Source organism: Mandrillus leucophaeus, unplaced genomic scaffold (genome assembly GCF_000951045.1).
Source record: "Mandrillus leucophaeus isolate KB7577 unplaced genomic scaffold, Mleu.le_1.0 Scaffold144, whole genome shotgun sequence".
Lineage (NCBI taxonomy): Eukaryota > Metazoa > Chordata > Mammalia > Primates > Cercopithecidae > Mandrillus > Mandrillus leucophaeus.
The window spans coordinates 812608-823847 of record NW_012101410.1 but is presented as its reverse complement, the minus strand read 5'-3'; positions in this window follow the sequence as shown (position 1 = coordinate 823847).

The window sequence follows — 11240 nt, the reverse complement described above, 5'->3', positions numbered from 1 at the left end:
CAAGCTCCACCTCCCGGGTTCCCGCCATTCCCCTGCCTCAGCCTCCCGAGTAGCTGGGACCACAGGCGCCGCCACCTCGCCTGGCTAATTTTTTGTGTTTTTAGTAGAGACGGGGTTTCGCCGTGTTAGCCAGGATGGTCTCGATCTCCTGACCTTGTGATTCGCCCGTCTCAGCCTCCCAAAGTGCTGGGATTACAGGCTTGAGCCACCGCGCCCGGCCTTAAACCCTTTCATGTGTTCCTTCCAATGTCCTCAAAATTAAAAATTTTCTCTTGCAAGTGACCAGTGCCTCAGCACTTATAAAAACAGTGACTTTTCCTTAGTAATTCTTTAGAATGTTTTAAATTATTTTTGAAATATCCTTTGAAATTTTTTTCCATTGAAGTATTTTGGTATCTCTGCCAATGATACTTCTCTTTTCTTTTTTTTATTTTATTCTTTCTGTTACCTTTTTTCTGACATAATAAACATACACACATAAACGTATGGGATATATATACATGCAAATGCACATGTTTATGGGAATATATATATTATATATATATAGATATATGTTTATGGGTATATATATGTATTTATACCCTAAAATAAATCTATCATCTCTCTCTATATATAATATATGCAATATATTTAAGAAATCAAGATATGTATATCCTATATATAATATATATATAAGAAATCTATCTCTCTATAGTGATTTATTTTAGGATATATATATATATATCTTGATTTATTTTATGGTACCTCCTTTAAGGTATATACTTTTTAGGTGTATATAAATGTATATACACCTAAATATATATATATGAATATATTTATATGCATCTAAAATAAATACAATAGTAATTTTAATTGTTGGCATAGCTGGGTATTGAAGGGAGGGCTCAGCTCAATGAATCGCTGCTTCCACAAATATATATTGAGAGGATATCATATGACAGTGCTATTAGGTGCTACGAAAAAGTGAATAAAACAGGTAAAGTCTGTGTTTAAGCATCAGGAGATAGAGGATAAACAAAATCTATAAATAAATGCCAACACATGTGCCTCACTTTCCATATGGGCTATACAGAAAATTACAATTGGAGAAAGATTTCCAGTGCCCATGAGGACAGCCATTTTAGAGAGCAAGCCCTGAAGGCCTCTTGAGAAGCTGACTCTTTACCAAAGTCTTGGAGAGGTGTGGGGACCCAGGTATAACCGTCTGAAGAACAGCCTGCCAGGAGAGGGAGCAACAGGTGCAAAAGCCCCGAGAAGGATGTATGCCTAACATGCTTGGAAAATAGAGACGAGTCACCTGTGGTTGGAGGGAAATGAACACAGGGAAGATGAAAAGTAGACAAGGTCAGAACAGTAGGGTGTGGGAGAAGGAGAACAGAGAGAACTTTATAAACTGTAAGAACTTTGGCTTTCCCTAAATGAGGACAATTTGAGGTTGTTGAGCAGAGGAGTGATGGAATGTAACTTAACAAATTGAAGGGATCTCTTGGGCTCACATGCGGCAGATATATTGTGAAGAGGTAAGAGGAATAGCCTGGGAGTTTTTAGGATGTTATTTCCATAATCTCTGCCATAAACCAGAGCATTAGCAGTGCTGGTGGTAGAAAGGGGATGCATTTGCCTAACTGAGAATCTATTGCCTTCCAACACCAGTATCTGGCACATTGCCCTAATATGCCAGGGGGAACCAATTGCACTGTGTCCAGGAGGTGCTGAATTTTAGATAGATTTTATTCTTTCAAATTAACCCATGCTTGTCTTTTTTGGCAAGCCATATTCTAGTGAATGCAACCTCATCCACTTTGGTCAGCTTTTTGTGGGGCACCACTCCGCATCCACCCTTTCACATTACTTTTCCCATGAGCGGGTTGCAGTCCACAGGCATTCCTACTTGCTGCTGCAGGCCTCATGTCCTACATGATGGTCAACAGCTCATCTTCTATTTCATATCTACACTCAAGATTCTCAATTCATCCTTCCTCCCCAAATCCCAGCTCATCTTATATGTCACATCTGTACTAAAGATTCATGCTTCCTCTCCAAATCTCTTAACACCTAGCCCTTCTCTTCACATCTTATTCTTCCTATTTGGTATTTCCAGTTAGCTTCTGTGTTAAACTTTATATGGGTACTTACCAAATTACTGTGTCACTTAGGTAATAATCTCATTCTGGACTTCAGACAAAGTGGTTCAGAATCACACAAAAGTTCATGAGTAAAGGTCAAATTGCGTCATGAATATCAGGGTCCTATGATGACTATTTGTTATTCAGACCCCCTGACTTTTGTTTAAGAGACCTGGAGTTGAACCAGTTTGGCAGGAATTCTAAGAAGTTATTACCTGAAGAAAAACAGCAAGCTAATGTAGACACAGGCTTTCTGCCCTCAGATGATTACTGACAAGGCACAAAAACACTTATTTTTACCCAGGAAGGAATCCCTCCAATTCAGAGTAACAAGAAAAAAAATTAAGAAAAAGACTAAATTTAGGAGTTTTTCATGAATTCTTTTAATCCAAAGTTAGTTACCAGATGTATTAGTCCATTCTCATGCTGCTGTTAAGAAATACCCAAGACTGGGTAATTATAAAGGAAAGGGGTTTAACTGACTCACAGTTCAGCTTGTCTGGGGAGCCCTCAGGAATCTTACAATTATGGTGGAAGACACCGCTTTACAGGGCAGCAGGAGAGAGAATGAGTGCAGAGTGAAGGAGGAAGCCCCTTATAAAACTGTCAGATCTCGTGAGAACTCACTCACTATCATGAGAACAGCATGTGGAAAACCTCCCTATGATTCAGATATCTCCACCTGATTCTGCCTTTGATACATGCGGATTATTACAATTCAAGGAGATATTTTAGTGGGGACACAGCAAAACCATGTCATTCCATCCCTGGCCCCTCCCATGTCTCATGTCCTCCCATTTCAAAACACAGTCATGCCCTTCCATGTCCCCCAAAGTCTTAGTTCATTCCAGCATTAACCCAAAAGTTCAAGTACAAAGTCTCATTTGAGAATAGAAAAGTTCCTTCTACCTATCAGCTTGTAAAATTGGAAGAAAATTAGTTACTTCCATAATACAATTAGAGTACAGGCATTGAGTAAATACACCCTTTCCAAATGGGAGTAATTGTCCAAAACAAAGGGTCTACAGCCCCCATGCAAGTCTGAAATCCAATAGGGCAGTCATTAAACCTTAAAGATCCAAAATGACCTTCTTTGACTCCAGGTCTCACATCCAGGTCACACTGATGCAAGAGGTGGGCAATCAGTGGTTTGGACATCTACAGCCCTGTGGCTTTGCAAGGTATAGCCCCGCTCCCAGCTGCTTTCACAGGCTGACACTGAGTGCCTGCAGCTTTTCCAGGCACACAGTGCAAGCTTTCAGGGGATCTACCATCCTTAGATCTGGAAGATGGTAGCCCTCTTCTCACAGCTTCACTAGGAATGCCCCAGTGGGGACTCCAACCCCACATTTCATTTCTGCACTGCCCTAGCAGTTTCTCTATGAGGGGTCAGCCCCTGCAGCAAACTTCTGCTTGGAGATAGAGGTCTTTCCATACATCCTCTGAAATCTAGGTAGAGGTCCCAAACCTTTGTTCTTGACTTCTGTGCACCCACAGTAAGCCACCAAGGTGTGGGGCTTGCACCCTCTGAAACAACGGTCTGAGCTTTATTTTGGCCAATTTAGCCAAAACTGGAGCTGAAACAGCTGATACACAGGTCACCATGTCCCAAGGCTACATAGAGCAGGGGTGGGAGCCCTGGGTAGTGAAACCATTTTTTCCTCCTAGGCCTTTGTGCCTGTTACGAGAGGGGCTGCAATGAAGTTCTCTGACATGGCTTGAAGGCATTTTCGCCATTCTCTTGGTGATTTACAGATCCTAGTTACTTATGTAAGTTTCTGCAGCCAGCTTGAATTTCTCCTCCAAAAATGGGTTCTCTTTTTCTACTGCATCAGTAGGCTGAAAATTTTCCAAACTTGTATAATCTGCATCTTCTTGAACACTTTGTTGCTTAGAAATTTCTTCCATCAGATGCTCTAAATCATCTCTCTTAAGTTCATAGTTCCACAGATCTCTAGGGCAGGGGCAGATTGCTTCCAGTCTATTTGCTAAAGCATAGCAAGAGTCAAGAGTCACCTTTATTCCAGTTCTCAGCAAGATCCTCATCTCCACCTGAGACCACCTCAGCCTGTACTTCATTATCCATATTACTGTTAGCTTTTTGGTCAAAGCCATTCAATAAGTCTTTAGAAAGTTCCAAACTTTCTCACATCTTTCTGTCTTCTTCTGAGCCCTCCAAACTGTTTCAACCTCTGCCTGTTACTCAGTTCCAAAGTTGCTTCCAGATTTTTGTGTATGTTTACAGCAGTGGCCCACTACCCAGTGCCAATTTATTGTATTTGCCTGTTTTCACACTGCTATGAATAAATACCTAAGGCTGGGTAATTTATAAAGAAAAGAGGTTTAATTGACTCACAGTTCTTCATGGCTGGGGAGGCATCAGGAAACTTACAATCATTCTACAAGTGGAAGCAAACACAACCTCCTTCACGTGATGGCAGGAGAGAGAACTGTGGAGTGAAAGGGGAAACACATTTTAAAAACATCAGATCTCCTGAGAACTTGCTCACTATCACAATAACATCATGGAGGTAACTACCTCCACGATTCATTTATCTCCACCTGGTCCTGACCTTGACATGTGGGGATTATTACAATTCAAGGTGAGATTTGGGTGGGGACACAAAGCCAAACCATGCCACCAGACATCTTTTTAAAAAGTCCATAAACTGGTAATAAAACATGTCACACATACACACATATACTCATATACATTCAAGTATGTTATATGAAATATTGTCATTGAAAAGCTTATACTCAAGAGTTTAAGTTAGCTGACTGTGATAAGCTCATTCTATCCCTAATTAGGCACAATAAAGGGAAAGACTTGCATATACTTTGTCTGTCTTAAGCTCATGTCTGAAGTCCATACATCTAGAAAGTTGATTCACTTAAATTTAGAAAATCTCATATCCCTACTCATTTTATCTTTCCATTTTTTTTTTTTCTAACTACTAATATACAGAATGGGAAAGAATGCTAACCTGGTCTGGGTAAGGGAAGAGAGAGGAAAAAGGATGCAGGTTACTGAGACAGGTTATATATATAGAATGATAGAGCACCCTGCTCTTTTGGATACAAAATGTCACCCATCCCAACCTGGTATTATTCAGTCTGCCTCCTGTCTTATTGTCCTTTATGTTGTTTTTTGAATAAAGTGGACATCTGACATAATCTGATCACCATTTCCTCATTCTTCCAAAGAGGGTATTCTGCAGTTTGGACAACTGGCCATGGTCCAGAGAAATGGCTGAGGATGAAGCTGCAGCAGAACAGCAGTGCCACACAATTTGGGGTGCATCCCTGATCCATGAGACTTTCAAGATAACCACTGTGTTCTGTTCTCAAGTATTAGATCATTACCTGACCTGAACATATGCAAAGCCATGATGGCCGGTGTACCTTGCTGCACTTCTGACCAGTTCATTGACTCTTCTGTACAGTACAAAATAGTTAACGTGTGTTCGGTTAAGGTGACAGCTACTCAGTCAAAACTGGCTTAAGGCCGGGCACAGTGGCGCATGCCTGTAATCCAAGCATTTTGGAAGGCCAAGACAGGCAGATCTCTTCAGCTCCAGAGTTCCAGACCAGCCATGGGCAACATGATGAGACCCCATGTCCACTAAACACACAAAAATTAGCTGGGCATAGTGGCACATGCCTGTAGTGCCAGTAATCGGGGGGCTGAGGCAGGAGGATTACTTGAGCCCAGGAGGTGAAGCCTGCAGTGAGTCGAGATCATGCCACTGTACTCCAGCCTGGGTGACAAAGTGAGACCCTGTGCCCCCCGCAAAAAAAAAAAAAAGAAAAAAAAATCTAGCTTAAGGAGGAGAAATGTATTAAGGGGAACTCTTGGATTCAGAAATCAATTAATCCAATAATTCAAACAACTTCAGAGATTTTCTTTCATCTTTCCCCTGCTCGTTTTCATGTATCTTCCTGTTTGGCCTCCTCCCCTGTAGAACATCTTCCACATTGGTTGTGAAGTAGGAAGTATGGCTTTGGTAACCAAGAAATTCGTTCCCCAGCTCTTTTGGATTCAAGGGCAGAAACTTTGGGAAAGAGTCCTGCTGGGTCAGCTGGGTATTGGTTCCCACCACTGAATCAACCATTTGGGGTAGCTCAGTATTTTTGGTAACTAGAATAATCTCATTATCAGCCAAGTTTGAGCCATGTGTCTTCCTGGAAAACCAATCAACTCTGCTCAGGGAAAAAAAAGATCAGGTTGTAATATGGCTGCTCCTGCGGCAATAATAAGAATGGATAGAAGAAATGTAAATCTTAGAAAAAGAGATGCTGCGGACATACTAAAATACAAGCATATGTTGTGTATCTTGCCCTCATGGCCATCTCCTTTTCGCTTTTTGACATTACATGTTATAAACCCCCAGCATTTCTTTCCAGATGCACAATTGTCGGTGCAGCCTCCCCAAACTTATCCATGCTGCTCACCTAAGTAACTGGAAATTACCATCTTCAGAAAATATTGAGATAATTTTATGTCATAAGTATTGCAATTTGTAATTTCCTCTTAGTACATATAAAAAATAAATAAAAGTACTGCAAGAATTTGTATTATTGAAACTGTTTGTAAAAATTAAAAGAAATAATTTTCAATTCAATAATAATTGGTTTTTGTAGAGAGTCAAGCAGTAGACAAACAGGATTCCTTTTCAGAAAAAGAAATAAAATAAGGAGTATAAAGATTAAAGTATCATTTTCATTGCTATTAGATATATGTACTAAAATGTATGTCAGTATTCTTTAGCATTTCAGCATCAAATGTATGTATCTATCTGCAAATATTAGTTTTCTAATCCCTTGGAAGACATTATTGAAAGTTCTTTTTTAATGTGGGTTCTACCGAAAAACGATTTTATATTTGCTAAGTAGTCAATGTGTCAAACTGGATACTAAAATATATGTAATGTGAATGGAGGCAAGAAATGGGAGTAGGTAAAGATCAGGAAGAAACACAACAATTTATATGTGATTGGAAAAGGAATTGAAAACTGGCAAAGTGAGAGTGGTGGAAAGCATGAAATTGTTGCAAAACTGCTTTCTCTGTACAGCGCTCTCTTCATGCAGTCTTGGGACAACTCTTAGTAGCAATATATGTGCATTTCAACCTGGCTATCTGCAGTTGTTATTGTCTCATTTGTGCCAAAACTGGGTCTGGTGTGTTAATTGGTTTGAGATTGAAATGGTTTTGTGTTGAAAAACCCATTTCCAGCAAGGAGGAACATCCACTTTTCCTATTCTCATGGAGATAAAACATGCTTACTGGAGATGGAGCATTAAATTTTGCAGAACTCTCAGTCTAGGGTTGGTGACTACACGTCACCTTGGGGCAGGCCTTACTTCCAAGAAACATTAATAGATTGCTTCCCCATGGTCTACTCAATCAAGAAAATCTAAAGCTTACTAGCATCAGTTGCTGTGGGGAAAAGGTGTAATGAAAGGTTTTATGAACTAGAACAGGCAGTTTGAATTCCCCTTGGTTGGCAGAGCTGGTCTCTGAGAAGGAGACAGACCAATTTGTTTGCACAGGAGAATGACAGAACACAAAACCAGAAATGGGAGGGAAGAAATCCAGATTGATTCAGGACTAGAACAAGGCCTACGTGTTCATGGAAGAGGCTGGATATTGCCCCTACGTGGCTGATGGTGAGTCCTTTTGAAGATAGACACCCTGGTACCGTAGGTGGGTTTCTGGTTTGTTGGAGGTGATGGTTAATTTTATCTGTCTACATGACTAGGTTTGTGGATACCCAGGTAGCTGGTAAAACTTTATGTCTAGGTGTGTGTCTGTGAGGGTGTTTCCAGAAGAGAATATTAATTGAATTAGTAGACTGAATAAAGAAGATCTGTGGTCGCTGTTATGGGTAATAACCAATCTGTTAAGACCCCGGACAGAACAGGAACAAAAAAGGAAGACTGAATTTTCTTTCTCTTCGAACTGCGAAATTCATCTTCTTTTCAACTTAGACATTGGAGTTCCTGATTCTCAGGCCTTCGGACGTTGGGGCTTACACCAGAGCCGCCTGCCTCATCCCCACTCCTATGTTGCCCTTGCCCCGTCCCTAGGGTCTCAGGATTTTGAACTTAGACTGAATTACACCACAGGCTTTCCTGACTCTCCAGCTTACAGATGGCAGATCGTGGAACTTTCAAGACTCTAGAGTTGTATGAGTCCATTTCCGTAACAAATCTCCTCTCTCTTTCTCTTTAGTGTATATAACAAATATTTATTTATATATGATATATAATATAAATATATTTAATAATTATGTATAGTATTTATAATTACTTCTGTTTCTTTAGATAACCCTGACTAGTTCAGTGAACAACACATGTGTATCAATATACAGATCGCAACCAAAAGGGTGGATTAGGGAATTTGAGTTGGTATATGAGACACTTAAAAAAATCCATGCAGTGGCCAGGCACAGTAGCTCACACCTATAATCACAGCACTTTGGAAGGCTAAGGCAGAAGGATCACTTGAGACCAGGATTTCCAGACCAGCCTTGGCAACATAGCAAGACATAACCTCTACAAAAAATAAAAATAAGTCAGATGTGATGGCTCATGCGTTTAGTCCCAGCTACTTAGGAGGCTGAGTAGGAGGATTGCTTAAGCCCAGGAGGTCGAGTCTGCAGTGAGCCCTGTTCTTGTCTCTGCACTCTGGCAGATCGAGACTGTGTTTCTAAAATAACAATAATAACAATACTTGTACTACCTGTATTATACACGGATTGATTCTTAATTTACAAATAATCAGAAGCTATTGAGAAAAATAGAGACTTCATAGTAATAGATTAAGACTTAAACACTGTTCTGCCTCTTATAAACTAATGCAATTTGACAAATCACTTAAACTTTCTGAATTAACCTAGTGCAAGTTTACTGTGAAGACTGAATCCACTGCCAAAGGACCACACATGCATCTCAATTAAAGTACTTAGTATGGTGGATTGTGTATTCTTGTTCCCTGGTCTGTAGGTCTGTACTCTGCATGTAAACAGTCTTACTTAAGTTGTCTTTGAGCTCTGGGGCATCATAGTCTCTAAATATTGCCTGTTGAGTAAATGAAAGTATCTTCGCAATAGCAAAGAGGGCCATTCATCCTTAATATACAAATTTAATTAAATCATGATCAGTTTATTAGCTGGTGGTTAGAGATGTGCTTGTCAATATGGCTGAGCCTCAGGGCATCATTAAGAACATTTAATATTTCTGTACTATTGACACTTGGTTGCACTAGATAATAAGAACTGTACAAGATAGCATGATAGATGAACCACGTTTTATAATTTATTCTACAAAGGAAGCACACCTAAATTTTTCTGCTTTGAGGAAAAAACAAACACTTTATGCAACCATTATGAAAAACCAGAGTTCAAATATGTAGTGTTACTCTTGTGAAAAAATATTCTCAGGGATCATAAGGGGCAGTTGGCACTGCCAGTCCAGTACAAGCACTTCTCACTCCTGCTCCGTGAAAAAATATTCTCAAGCACTGCTTTTAAACCTTAAATGTATATCAGAATTATTTATTGAATATAGAAGTATCAAAGATAATGGGTTGATCAAAACAATAGCTCCTCTCCCAAACTTCTCATCTCCATCCATGATACTATCATTCTTAGCAACACTCAAGACCTTCTGTTTTCTGAAATACTCATCTTCCTTCCATTTCTTCAAATCGATTTGTCTTTATCTTCAGTTGGATAAGCCTACTTTCAGCTTTTTGTTATGTAAGCTAATACAAGATAAGTGTAAGTTGTTTTAACTTCTTTCCTTCTTTATTTTTTCTTCCCTACTTGTCTTGCTCTCTTCTTCCTCCCTCACTCCTTCCTTCCTTCCTTCCTTCCTTCCCTCCTCCTTCCTTCCTCTTTCCTTTATTATTTCTTGTCTTCCTTCCTCTGTTGAAGTTAAAAGCATCCAAAATTACTTTACTTTCAATAATTTTGTATAAGTCAACACACATTTATCAAGTTCTTTCCCTAAACCTCCATGTAATATTAACAATTCTGGGAACACAAAGAAGTAAAAAGATTCCTTGCCTTACTATGTTAATCTTTCTTTTATATCACTAAAGACCAACTTTTTTTTTTCTTTTGAGACAGGATCTTGCTGTGTCTCAGGCTACAGTGCAGTGGCATGAACTTGGCTAACTGCGGCCTTGATGGTCTGGGTTCAAGTGATCCTAATGCCTCAGCCTCCCAAGTAGCTGGGACTACAGGCACATAGTACCATGCCTGGTTATTTTATCTTTTTGTAGAGACAGGGTCTCCCTAGGTTGCTCTGGCTGGTCGCAAACTTCTGGTCCACATTCCTCTCGCTTCAGCTTCCCAAAGCACTGGGATTACAGACATGAGCCATCACACCTGACCACCAAAGGCCAACTTTTGCCTTTAATGAGTTTTGTGAGTTTGTGTGTATATAGGATGACTCTTTTTTGATTCATTTTTTCATTTTCACTTCATAGCAATCCTAGAAAGTCTACTAGATCTAGTGAATTGTATTCCCTTTTAAAGATAAGGAGCCCAAGGCCAAGATGCTTTAAGGCTACTGTAATAATGGCAGATTTGGAAGTGATGCCAAAACACATTGTCTTCCACCATGTCAACACTTCAGGAGTTGGATGTTAGGTGACTTGACACATAATAAAAAACTCAGAATAGATGTATTTTTTTAAGAGATGGGGTCTTGCTTTGTCACCTAGACTGGAGTTCAAGTGGTATGATCATAGCTCATTGCAACTTCAACCTCCTCGGCTCAGGTAATCCTCCTGCCTCATGCTCTCATCCTGCCAAATAACTGGGACTACAGATGTATGCCACCATGCAGGATGAATTTTCTTTTTTAATTTTTATTGTCTGTAGAGATCAGATCTCACTTTGTTACCTAGGCTGGTCTTGAACTCCTGGATTCAAGCTATCCTGCTGCCTTGTTCTCCCAAAGTGCTGGGCTTACAGGCATGAACCACTCCACCTGACTGTTTTGTTTTCAGGGTTTTTTTTTTTTTTTTTTTTTCAATATCTAGCTGTTGGTCATCATTATTGTTACTGTTACAGGATCTTTGGGGTGAGGCTTTTCCAGATGGAA